Source organism: Phyllobates terribilis, unplaced genomic scaffold (assembly GCF_046119375.1).
Source record: "Phyllobates terribilis strain yellow unplaced genomic scaffold, ASM4611937v1 Scaffold_4__5_contigs__length_816908805, whole genome shotgun sequence".
Taxonomy (NCBI): Eukaryota; Metazoa; Chordata; class Amphibia; order Anura; family Dendrobatidae; genus Phyllobates; species Phyllobates terribilis.
Genome location: NW_027362764.1, coordinates 7,896,031 through 7,910,708, shown reverse-complemented (window position 1 = coordinate 7,910,708; position 14,678 = coordinate 7,896,031).

Here is a 14,678-nt window from a genome sequence, read left to right as displayed (position 1 = left end):
TCAGTATAAGTGAGTACACCCCTGTATTATCAGTACATTATATATACAGGGCTAAGTATAAGTGAGTACACCCCGGTATTATCAGTACATTATATATACATCGCTCAGCATAAGTGAGTACACCCCCTGTATTATCAGTACATTATATATATGGCTCAGCATAAGTGAGTACACCCCTGTATTATCAGTACATTATATATACAGGGCTCAGTATAAGTGAGTACACCCCTGTATTATCAGTACATTATATATACAGGGCTCAGTATAAGTGAGTACACCCCGGTATTATCAGTACATTATATATACAGGGCTCAGTATAAGTGAGTACACCCCTGTATTATCAGTACATTATATATACATCGCTCAGCATAAGTGAGTACACCCCTGTATTATCAGTACATTATATATACAGGGCTCAGTATAAGTGAGTACACCCCTGTATTATCAGTACATTATATATATGGCTCAGCATAAGTGAGTACACCCCTGTATTATCAGCACATTAAATACACAGGGTTCAGTATAAGTGAGTACACCCCTGTATTATCAGTACATTATATATACATCGCTCAGCATAAGTGAGTACACCCCTGTATTATCAGTACATTATATATACAGGGCTCCGCATAACTGAGTACACCCCTGTATTATCAGTACATTATATATACAGGGCTCAGTATAAGTGAGTACACCCCTGTTTTATCAGTACATTATATATACAGCGCTCAGTATAAGTGAGTACACCCCTGTATTATCAGTACATTATATACACAGGGCTCAGTATAAGTGATTACACCCCTGTATTATCAGTACATTATATATATGGCTCAGCATAAGTGAGAACACCCCTGTATTATCAGTACATTATATATACAGCGCTCAGTATAAGTGAGTACACCCCTGTATTATCAGTACAATGTATATACAGCGCTCAGTATAAGTGAGTACACCCCTGTATTATCAGTACATCATATATACAGGGCTCAGCATAAGTGAGTACACCCCTGTATTATCAGTACAATATATATACAGCGCTCAGTATAAGTGAGTACACCCCTGTATTATCAGTACATTATATATACAGCGCTCAGTATAAGTGAGTACACCCTGTATTATCAGTACATTATATATACAGCGCTCAGTATAAGTGAGTACACCCCTGTATTATCAGTACATTATATATACAGGGCTCAGTATAAGTGAGTACACCCCTGTATTATCAGTACATTATATATACAGGGCTCAGTATAAGTGAGTACACCCCCTGTATTATCAGTACATTATATATACAGGGCTCAGTATAAGTGAGTACACCCCTGTATTATCAGTACATTATATATACTGGGCTCAGTATAAGTGAGTACACCCTGTATTATCAGTACATTATATATACAGCGCTCAGTATAAGTGAGTACACCCTTGTATTATCAGTACATTATATATACAGGGCTCAGTATAAGTGAGTGCACCCATGTATTATCAGTACATTAAATACACAGGGCTCAGTATAAGTGAGTACACCCCTGTGTTATCAGTACATTATATATACAGGGCTCAGTATAAGTGAGTGCACCCCTGTATTATCAGTACATTAAATACACAGGGCTCAGTATAAGTGAGTACACCCCTGTATTATCAGTACAATATATATACAGGGATCAGTATAAGTGAGTACACCCCTGTATTATCAGTACCTTATATATACAGGGCTCAGTATAAGTGAGTACACCCCTGTATTATCAGTACATTATATATACAGGGCTCAGCATAAGTGAGTACACCCCTGTATTATCAGTACATTAAATACACAGGGCTCAGTATAAGTGAGTACACCCCTGTATTATCAGTACATTATATGTACAGGGCTCAGTATAAGTGAGTTCACCCCTGTATTATCAGTACATTATATATACAGGGATCAGTATAAGTGAGTACACCCCTGTATTATCAGTACATTATATATACAGGGCTCAGTATAAGTGAGTACACCCCTGTATTATCAGTACATTATATATATGGCTCAGCATAAGTGAGTACACCCCTGTATTATCAGCACATTATATATACAGGGCTCAGTATAAGTGAGTACACCCCTGTATTATCAGTACATTATATATACAGTGCTCAGTATAAGTGAGTACACCCCTGTATTATCAGTACAATATATATACAGGGATCAGTATAAGTGAGTACACCCTGTATTATCAGTATATTATATATACAGGGCTCAGCATAAGTGAGTACACCCCTGTATTATCAGTACATTATATATACAGTGCTCAGTATAAGTGAGTACACCCCTGTATTATCAGTACATTATATATACAGAGCTCAGTATAAGTGAGTACACCCCTGTATTATCAGTACAATATATATACAGGGATCAGTATAAGTGAGTACACCCCTGTATTATCAGTACAATATACAGTCATATGAAAAAGTTTGGGCACCCCTATTAATCTTAAGCTTAATGTTTTATAAAAATGGGTGTTTTTGCAGCAGCTCTTTCAGTTTGATATATGTAATAACTGTTGGACACAGTAATGTTTCTGCCTTGAAATGAGGTTTATTGTACTAACAGAAAATGTGCAATCTGCATTCAAACAAAATGTGACAGGTGCATAAGTATGGGCACCCCACCAGAAAAGTGACATTAATATTTAGTAGATCCTCCTTTTGCCTCTAGTCGCTTCCTGTAGCTTTTAATGAGTTCCTGGATCCTGGATGAAGGTATTTTTGACCATTCCTCTTTACTAAACAATTCCAGTTCCTGTAAGTTTGATGGTCGCCCCCGAGCATGGACAGCCCTCTTCAAATGATCCCACAGATGTTCAATGATATTCAGGTCTGGGGACTGGGATGGCCATTCCAGAACATTGTAGTTGTTCCTCTGCATGAATGCCTGAGTAGATTTGGAGCGGTGTTTTGGATCATTGTCTTGCTGAAAGATCCATCCACTGCGTAACTTCAACTTTATCGCTGATTCTTGAACATTATTGCCAAGAATCTGCTGATACTGAGTGGAATCCATGCGTCCCTCAACTTTAACAAGATTCCCGGTGCCGGCATTGACCACACAGCCCCAAAGCATGATGGAACCTCCACCAAATTTTACTGTGGGTAGCAAGTGTTTTTCTTGGAATGCTGTGTTTTTTTGCCACCATGCATAACGCCTTTTTGTATGACCAAACAACTCAATCTTGGTTTCATCAGTCCACAGGACCTTCTTCCAAAAAGAAATTGGCTTCTCCAAATGTGCTTTTGCATACCTCAGCCGACTCTGTTTGTGCGTACTTGCAGAAACGGCTTCTTTCGCATCACTCTCCCATACAGCTTCTCCTTGTGCAAAGTGCGTTGTATAGTTGACCGATGCGCAGTGGCACCATCTGCAGCAAGTTGATGCTGCAGCTCTCTGGAGGTGGTCTGAGGATTGTCCTTGACTGATCTCACCATTCTTCTTCTCTGCCTTTATGATGTTTTTCTTGGCCTGCCACTTCTGGCCTTAACAAGAACTGTCCCTGTGTTCTTCCATTTCCTTACTATGTTCCTCACAGTGGAAACTGACAGGTTAAATCTCTGAGACAGCTTTTTGTATCCTTCCCCGGAACAACTATGTTGAATAATCTTTGTTTTAAGATCATTTGACAGTTGTTTTGAGGAGCCCATGATGCCACTCTTCAGAGGAGATTCAAACATGAGAACAACTTGCAAGTGGCCACTTTAAGTAGCTTTTCTCATGATTGCATACACCTGGCTATGAAGTTCAAAGCTCAATGAGGTTACGAAACCAAAAAAAGTGCTTTAGTAAGTCAGTAAAAAGAAGGTAGGAGTATTTAAAACAAGAAAATGATAAGGGTGCCCATACTTATGCACCTGTCAAATTTTGTTTGAATGCAGATTGCACATTTTCTGTTAGTACAATAAACCTCATTTCAAGGCAGAAACATTACTGTGTCCAACAGTTATTACATATATCAAACTGAAATAGCTGCTGCAAAAACACCAATTGTTATAAAACATTAAGCTTAAGATTAATAGGGGTGCCCAAACTTTTTCATATGACTGTATATACAGGGATCAGTATAAGTGAGTACACCCCTATATTATCAGTACATTATATATACAGGGCTCAGTATAAGTGAGTACACCCCTGTATTATCAGTATATTATATATACAGGGCTCAGTATAAGTGAGTGCACCCCTGTATTATCAGTACATTAAATACACAGGGCTCAGTATAAGTGAGTACACCCCTGTGTTATCAGTACATTATATATACAGGGCTCAGTATAAGTGAGTGCACCCCTGTATTATCAGTACATTATATATACAGGGCTCAGTATAAGTGAGTACACCCCTGTATTATCAGTACATTAAATACACAGGGCTCAGTATAAGTGAGTACACCCCTGTATTATCAGTACATTATATATACAGGGCTCAGTATAAGTGAGTACACCCCTGTATTATCAGTACATTATACAGTATATACAGCGCTCAGTATAAGTGAGTACACCCCTGTATTATCAGTACATTATATATATGGCTCAGCATAAGTGAGTACACCCCTGTATTATCAGTACATTATATATACAGGGCTCAGCGTAAGTGAGTACACCCCTGTATTATCAGTACATTATATAAACAGTGCTCAGTATAAGTGAGTACACCCCTGTATTATCAGTACATTATATATACAGTGCTCAGTAAAAGTGAGTACACCCCTGTATTATCAGTACATTATATATACAGGGCTCAGTATAAGTGAGTACACCCCTGTATTATCAGTACATTATATATACAGGGCTCAGTGTAAGTGAGTACACCCCCTGTATTATCAGTACATTATATATATGGCTCAGCATAAGTGAGTACACCCCTGTATTATCAGTACATTATATAAACAGTGCTCAGTATAAGTGAGTACACCCCTCTATTATCAGTACATTATATATACAGTGCTCAGTATAAGTGAGTACACCCCTGTATTATCAGTACATTATATATACAGCGCTCAGCATAAGTGAGTACACCCCTTTATTATCAGTACATTATATATACAGGGCTCAGTATAAGTGAGTACACCCCCGTATTATCAGTACATTATATATACAGCGCTCAGCATAAGTGAGTACACCCCTGTATTATCAGTACATTATATATACAGGGCTCAGTATAAGTGAGTGCACCCCTGTATTATCAGTACATTAAATACACAGGGCTCAGTATAAGTGAGTACACCCCTGTATTATCAGTACATTATATATACAGCGCTCAGTATAAGTGAGTACACCCCTGTATTATCAGTACATTATATATATGGCTCAGCATAAGTGAGTACACCCCTGTATTATCAGCACATTAAATACACAGGGTTCAGTATAAGTGAGTACACCCCTGTATTATCAGTACATTATATATACATCGCTCAGCATAAGTGAGTACACCCCTGTATTATCAGTACATTATATATACAGGGCTCAGTATAAGTGAGTACACCCCTGTTTTATCAGTACATTATATATACAGTGCTCAGTATAAGTGAGTACACCCCTGTATTATCAGTACATTATATATACAGGGCTAAGTATAAGTGAGTACACCCCGGTATTATAAGTACATTATATATACATCGCTCAGCATAAGAGAGTACACCCCCTGTATTATCAGTACATTATATATATGGCTCAGCATAAGTGAGTACACCCCTGTATTATCAGTACATTATATATACAGGGCTCAGTATAAGTGAGTACACCCCTGTATTATCAGTACATTATATATACAGGGCTCAGTATAAGTGAGTACACCCCGGTATTATCAGTACATTATATATACAGGGCTCAGTATAAGTGAGTACACCCCTGTATTATCAGTACATTATATATACATCGCTCAGCATAAGTGAGTACACCCCTGTATTATCAGTACATTATATATACAGGGCTCAGTATAAGTGAGTACACCCCTGTATTATCAGTACATTATATATATGGCTCAGCATAAGTGAGTACACCCCTGTATTATCAGCACATTAAATACACAGGGTTCAGTATAAGTGAGTACACCCCTGTATTATCAGTACATTATATATACAGGGCTCAGTATAAGTGAGTACACCCCTGTTTTATCAGTACATTATATATACAGCGCTCAGTATAAGTGAGTACACCCCTGTATTATCAGTACATTATATACACAGGGCTCAGTATAAGTGATTACACCCCTGTATTATCAGTACATTATATATATGGCTCAGCATAAGTGAGAACACCCCTGTATTATCAGTACATTATATATACAGCGCTCAGTATAAGTGAGTACACCCCTGTATTATCAGTACAATGTATATACAGCGCTCAGTATAAGTGAGTACACCCCTGTATTATCAGTACATCATATATACAGGGCTCAGCATAAGTGAGTACACCCCTGTATTATCAGTACAATATATATACAGCGCTCAGTATAAGTGAGTACACCCCTGTATTATCAGTACATTATATATACAGCGCTCAGTATAAGTGAGTACACCCTGTATTATCAGTACATTATATATACAGCGCTCAGTATAAGTGAGTACACCCCTGTATTATCAGTACATTATATATACAGGGCTCAGTATAAGTGATTACACCCCCTGTATTATCAGTACATTATATATACAGCGCTCAGTATAAGTGAGTACACCCCTGTATTATCAGTACATAATATATACAGGGCTCAGTATAAGTGAGTACACCCCCTGTATTATCAGTACATTATATATACAGGGCTCAGTATAAGTGAGTACACCCCTGTATTATCAGTACATTATATATACTGGGCTCAGTATAAGTGAGTACACCCTGTATTATCAGTACATTATATATACAGCGCTCAGTATAAGCGAGTACACCCCTGTATTATCAGTACATTATATATACAGGGCTCAGTATAAGTGAGTGCACCCCTGTATTATCAGTACATTAAATACACAGGGCTCAGTATAAGTGAGTACACCCCTGTATTATCAGTACATTATATATACAGGGCTCAGTATAAGTGAGTGCACTCCTGTATTATCAGTACATTAAATACACAGGGCTCAGTATAAGTGAGTACACCCCTGTGTTATCAGTACATTATATATACAGGGCTCAGTATAAGTGAGTGCACCCCTGTATTATCAGTACATTAAATACACAGGGCTCAGTATAAGTGAGTACACCCCTGTATTATCAGTACAATATATATACAGGGATCAGTATAAGTGAGTACACCCCTGTATTATCAGTACATTATATATACAGGGCTCAGTATAAGTGAGTACACCCCTGTATTATCAGTACATTATATATACAGGGCTCAGCATAAGTGAGTACACCCCTGTATTATCAGTACATTAAATACACAGGGCTCAGTATAAGTGAGTACACCCCTGTATTATCAGTACATTATATATACAGGGCTCAGTATAAGTGAGTTCACCCCTGTATTATCAGTACAATATATATACAGGGATCAGTATAAGTGAGTACACCCCTGTATTATCAGTACATTATATATACAGGGCTCAGTATAAGTGAGTACACCCCTGTATTATCAGTACATTATATATATGGCTCAGCATAAGTGAGTACACCCCTGTATTATCAGCACATTATATATACAGGGCTCAGTATAAGTGAGTACACCCCTGTATTATCAGTACATTATATATACAGTGCTCAGTATAAGTGAGTACACCCCTGTATTATCAGTACAATATATATACAGGGATCAGTATAAGTGAGTACACCCTGTATTATCAGTATATTATATATACAGGGCTCAGCATAAGTGAGTACACCCCTGTATTATCAGTACATTATATATACAATGCTCAGTATAAGTGAGTACACCCCTGTATTATCAGTACATTATATATACAGAGCTCAGTATAAGTGAGTACACCCCTGTATTATCAGTACAATATATATACAGGGATCAGTATAAGTGAGTACACCCCTGTATTATCAGTACAATATACAGTCATATGAAAAAGTTTCGGCACCCCTATTAATCTTAAGCTTAATGTTTTATAACAATTGGTGTTTTTGCAGCAGCTATTTCAGTTTGATCTATGTAATAACTGTTGGATACAGTAATGTTTCTGCCTTGAAATGAGGTTTATTGTACTAACAGAAAATGTGCAATCTGCATTCAAACAAAATGTGACAGGTGCATAAGTATGGGCACCCCACCAGAAAAGTGACATTAATATTTAGTAGATCCTCCTTTTGCCTCTAGTCGCTTCCTGTAGCTTTTAATGAGTTCCTGGATCCTGGATGAAGGTATTTTTGACCATTCCTCTTTACTAAACAATTCCAGTTCCTGTAAGTTTGATGGTCGCCCCCGAGCATGGACAGCCCTCTTCAAATGATCCCACAGATGTTCAATGATATTCAGGTCTGGGGACTGGGATGGCCATTCCAGAACATTGTAGTTGTTCCTCTGCATGAATGCCTGAGTAGATTTGGAGCGGTGTTTTGGATCAGTCTTGCTGAAAGATCCATCCACTGCGTAACTTCAACTTTATCGCTGATTCTTGAACACTATTGTCAAGAATCTGCTGATACTGAGTGGAATCCATGCGTCCCTCAACTTTAACAAGATTCCCAGTGCCGGCATTGACCACACAGCCCCAAAGCATGATGGAACCTCCACCAAATTTTACTGTGGGTAGCAAGTGTTTTTCTTGGAATGCTGTGTTTTTTTGCCACCATGCATAACGCCTTTTTGTATGACCAAACAACTCAATCTTGGTTTCATCAGTCCACAGGACCTTCTTCCAAAAAGAAATTGGCTTCTCCAAATGTGCTTTTGCATACCTCAGCCGACTCTGTTTGTGCGTACTTGCAGAAACGGCTTCTTTCGCATCACTCTCCCATACAGCTTCTCCTTGTGCAAAGTGCGTTGTATAGTTGACCGATGCGCAGTGGCACCATCTGCAGCAAGTTGATGCTGCAGCTCTCTGGAGGTGGTCTGAGGATTGTCCTTGACTGATCTCACCATTCTTCTTCTCTGCCTTTATGATGTTTTTCTTGGCCTGCCACTTCTGGCCTTAACAAGAACTGTCCCTGTGTTCTTCCATTTCCTTACTATGTTCCTCACAGTGGAAACTGACAGGTTAAATCTCTGAGACAGCTTTTTGTATCCTTCCCCGGAACAACTATGTTGAATAATCTTTGTTTTAAGATCATTTGACAGTTGTTTTGAGGAGCCCATGATGCCACTCTTCAGAGGAGATTCAAACATGAGAACAACTTGCAAGTGGCCACTTTAAGTAGCTTTTCTCATGATTGCATACACCTGGCTATGAAGTTCAAAGCTCAATGAGGTTACGAAACCAAAAAAAGTGCTTTAGTAAGTCAGTAAAAAGAAGGTAGGAGTATTTAAAACAAGAAAATGATAAGGGTGCCCATACTTATGCACCTGTCAAATTTTGTTTGAATGCAGATTGCACATTTTCTGTTAGTACAATAAACCTCATTTCAAGGCAGAAACATTACTGTGTCCAACAGTTATTACATATATCAAACTGAAATAGCTGCTGCAAAAACACCAATTGTTATAAAACATTAAGCTTAAGATTAATAGGGGTGCCCAAACTTTTTCATATGACTGTATATACAGGGATCAGTATAAGTGAGTACACCCCTATATTATCAGTACATTATATATACAGGGCTCAGTATAAGTGAGTACACCCCTGTATTATCAGTACATTATATATACAGGGCTCAGTATAAGTGAGTACACCCCTGTGTTATCAGTACATTATATATACAGGGCTCAGTATAAGTGAGTGCACCCCTGTATTATCAGTACATTATATATACAGGGCTCAGTATAAGTGAGTACACCCCTGTATTATCAGTACATTAAATACACAGGGCTCAGTATAAGTGAGTACACCCCTGTGTTATCAGTACATTATATATACAGGGCTCAGTATAAGTGAGTGCACCCCTGTATTATCAGTACATTATATATACAGGGCTCAGTATAAGTGAGTACACCCCTGTATTATCAGTACATTAAATACACAGGGCTCAGTATAAGTGAGTACACCCCTGTATTATCAGTACATTATATATACAGGGCTCAGTATAAGTGAGTACACCCCTGTATTATCAGTACATTATACAGTATATACAGCGCTCAGTATAAGTGAGTACACCCCTGTATTATCAGTACATTATATATATGGCTCAGCATAAGTGAGTACACCCCTGTATTATCAGTACATTATATATACAGGGCTCAGCGTAAGTGAGTACACCCCTGTATTATCAGTACATTATATAAACAGTGCTCAGTATAAGTGAGTACACCCCTGTATTATCAGTACATTATATATACAGTGCTCAGTAAAAGTGAGTACACCCCTGTATTATCAGTACATTATATATACAGGGCTCAGTATAAGTGAGTACACCCCTGTATTATCAGTACATTATATATACAGGGCTCAGTGTAAGTGAGTACACCCCCTGTATTATCAGTACATTATATATATGGCTCAGCATAAGTGAGTACACCCCTGTATTATCAGTACATTATATAAACAGTGCTCAGTATAAGTGAGTACACCCCCCTGTATTATCAGTACAATATATATACAGCGCTCAGCATAAGTGAGTACACCCCTTTATTATCAGTACATTATATATACAGCGCTCAGCATAAGTGAGTACACCCCTTTATTATCAGTACATTATATATACAGTGCTCAGTATAAGTGAGTACACCCCTGTATTATCAGTACATTATATATACAGCGCTCAGCATAAGTGAGTACACCCCTTTATTATCAGTACATTATATATACAGGGCTCAGTATAAGTGAGTACACCCCCGTATTATCAGTACATTATATATACAGCGCTCAGCATAAGTGAGTACACCCCTGTATTATCAGTACATTATATATACAGGGCTCAGTATAAGTGAGTGCACCCCTGTATTATCAGTACATTAAATACACAGGGCTCAGTATAAGTGAGTACACCCCTGTATTATCAGTACATTATATATACAGCGCTCAGTATAAGTGAGTACACCCCTGTATTATCAGCACATTATATATACAGGGCTCAGTATAAGTGAGTACACCCCTGTATTATCAGTACATTATATATACAGCGCTCAGTATAAGTGAGTACACCCCTGTATTATCAGTACATTAAATACACAGGGCTCAGTATAAGTGAGTACACCCCTGTATTATCAGTACATTATATATACAGCGCTCAGTATAAGTGAGTACACCCCTGTATTATCAGTACATTATATATACAGGGCTCAGTATAAGTGAGTGCACCCCTGTATTATCAGTACATTAAATACACAGGGCTCAGTATAAGTGAGTACACCCCTGTATTATCAGTACATTATATATACAGCGCTCAGTATAAGTGAGTACACCCCTGTATTATCAGCACATTATATATACAGGGCTCAGTATAAGTGATTACACCCCTGTATTATCAGTACATTATATATACAGGGCTCAGTATAAGTGAGTGCACCCCTGTATTATCAGTACATTAAATACACAGGGCTCAGTATAAGTGAGTACACCCCTGTATTATCAGTACAATATATATACAGGGATCAGTATAAGTGAGTACACCCCTGTATTATCAGTACAATATATATACAGGGATCAGTATAAGTGAGTACACCCCTGTATTATCAGTACATTATATATACAGGGCTCAGTATAAGTGAGTACACCCCTGTATTATCAGTACATTATATATATGGCTCAGCATAAGTGAGTACACCCCTGTATTATCAGCACATTAAATACACAGGGTTCAGTATAAGTGAGTACACCCCTGTATTATCAGTACATTATATATACATCGCTCAGCATAAGTGAGTACACCCCTGTATTATCAGTACATTATATATACAGGGCTCCGCATAAGTGAGTACACCCCTGTATTATCAGTACATTATATATACAGGGCTCAGTATAAGTGAGTACACCCCTGTATTATCAGTACATTATATATACAGGGCTCAGTGTAAGTGAGTACACCCCCTGTATTATCAGTACATTATATATATGGCTCAGCATAAGTGAGTACACCCCTGTATTATCAGTACATTATATAAACAGTGCTCAGTATAAGTGAGTACACCCCTCTATTATCAGTACATTATATATACAGTGCTCAGTATAAGTGAGTACACCCCTGTATTATCAGAACATTATATATACAGCGCTCAGTATAAGTGAGTACACCCCTGTATTATCAGTACATTAAATACACAGGGCTCAGTATAAGTGAGTACACCCCTGTATTATCAGTACATTATATATACAGCGCTCAGTATAAGTGAGTACACCCCTGTATTATCAGTACATTATATATACAGGGCTCAGTATAAGTGAGTGCACCCCTGTATTATCAGTACATTAAATACACAGGGCTCAGTATAAGTGAGTACACCCCTGTATTATCAGTACATTATATATACAGCGCTCAGTATAAGTGAGTACACCCCTGTATTATCAGCACATTATATATACAGGGCTCAGTATAAGTGATTACACCCCTGTATTATCAGTACATTATATATACAGAGCTCAGTATAAGTGAGTACACCCCTGTATTATCAGTACATTATATATACAGGGCTCAGCATAAGTGAGTACACCCCTGTATTATCAGTACATTATATATACAGGGCTCAGCATAAGTGAGTACACCCCTGTATTATCAGTACATTAAATACACAGGGCTCAGTATAAGTGAGTACACCCCTGTATTATCAGTACAATATATATACAGAGCTCAGTATAAGTGAGTACACCCCTGTATTATCAGTACATTATATATACAGAGCTCAGTATAAGTGAGTACACCCCTCTATTATCAGTACATTATATATACAGGGCTCAGCATAAGTGAGTACACCCCTGTATTATCAGTACATTAAATACACAGGGCTCAGTATAAGTGAGTACACCCCTATATTATCAGTACAATATATATACAGGGATCAGTATAAGTGAGTACACCCCTGTATTATCAGTACAATATATATACAGGGATCAGTATAAGTGAGTACACCCCTGTATTATCAGTACATTATATATACAGCGCTCAGTATAAGTGAGTGCACCCCTGTATTATCAGTACATTAAATACACAGGGCTCAGTATAAGTGAGTACACCCCTGTATTATCAGTACATTATATATACAGCGCTCAGTATAAGTGAGTACACCCCTGTATTATCAGCACATTATATATACAGGGCTCAGTATAAGTGAGTACACCCCTGTATTATCAGTACATTATATATACAGGGCTCAGTATAAGTGATTACACCCCTGTATTATCAGTACATTATATATACAGCGCTCAGTATAAGTGAGTACACCTCTGTATTATCAGTACATTAAATACACAGGGCTCAGTATAAGTGAGTACACCCCTGTATTATCAGTACATTATATATACAGCGCTCAGTATAAGTGAGTACACCCCTGTATTATCAGTACATTATATATACAGGGCTCAGTATAAGTGAGTGCACCCCTGTATTATCAGTACATTAAATACACAGGGCTCAGTATAAGTGAGTACACCCCTGTATTATCAGTACATTATATATACAGCGCTCAGTATAAGTGAGTACACCCCTGTATTATCAGCACATTATATATACAGGGCTCAGTATAAGTGATTACACCCCTGTATTATCAGTACATTATATATACAGAGCTCAGTATAAGTGAGTACACCCCTGTATTATCAGTACATTATATATACAGGGCTCAGCATAAGTGAGTACACCCCTGTATTATCAGTACATTATATATACAGGGCTCAGCATAAGTGAGTACACCCCTGTATTATCAGTACATTAAATACACAGGGCTCAGTATAAGTGAGTACACCCCTGTATTATCAGTACAATATATATACAGAGCTCAGTATAAGTGAGTACACCCCTGTATTATCAGTACATTATATATACAGAGCTCAGTATAAGTGAGTACACCCCTCTATTATCAGTACATTATATATACAGGGCTCAGCATAAGTGAGTACACCCCTGTATTATCAGTACATTAAATACACAGGGCTCAGTATAAGTGAGTACACCCCTGTATTATCAGTACAATATATATACAGGGATCAGTATAAGTGAGTACACCCCTGTATTATCAGTACAATATATATACAGGGATCAGTATAAGTGAGTACACCCCTGTATTATCAGTACATTATATATACAGGGCTCAGTATAAGTGAGTACACCCCTGTATTATCAGTACATTATATATATGGCTCAGCATAAGTGAGTACACCCCTGTATTATCAGCACATTAAATACACAGGGTTCAGTATAAGTGAGTACACCCCTGTATTATCAGTACATTATATATACATCGCTCAGCATAAGTGAGTACACCCCTGTATTATCAGTACATTATATATACAGGGCTCCGCATAAGTGAGTACACCTCTGTATTATCAGTACATTATATATACAGGGCTCAGTATAAGTGAGTACACCCCTGTTTTATCAGTACATTATATATACAGTGCTCTGTATAAGTGAGTACACCCCTGTATTATCAGTACATTATATATATGGCTCAGCATAAGTGAGTACACCCCTGTATT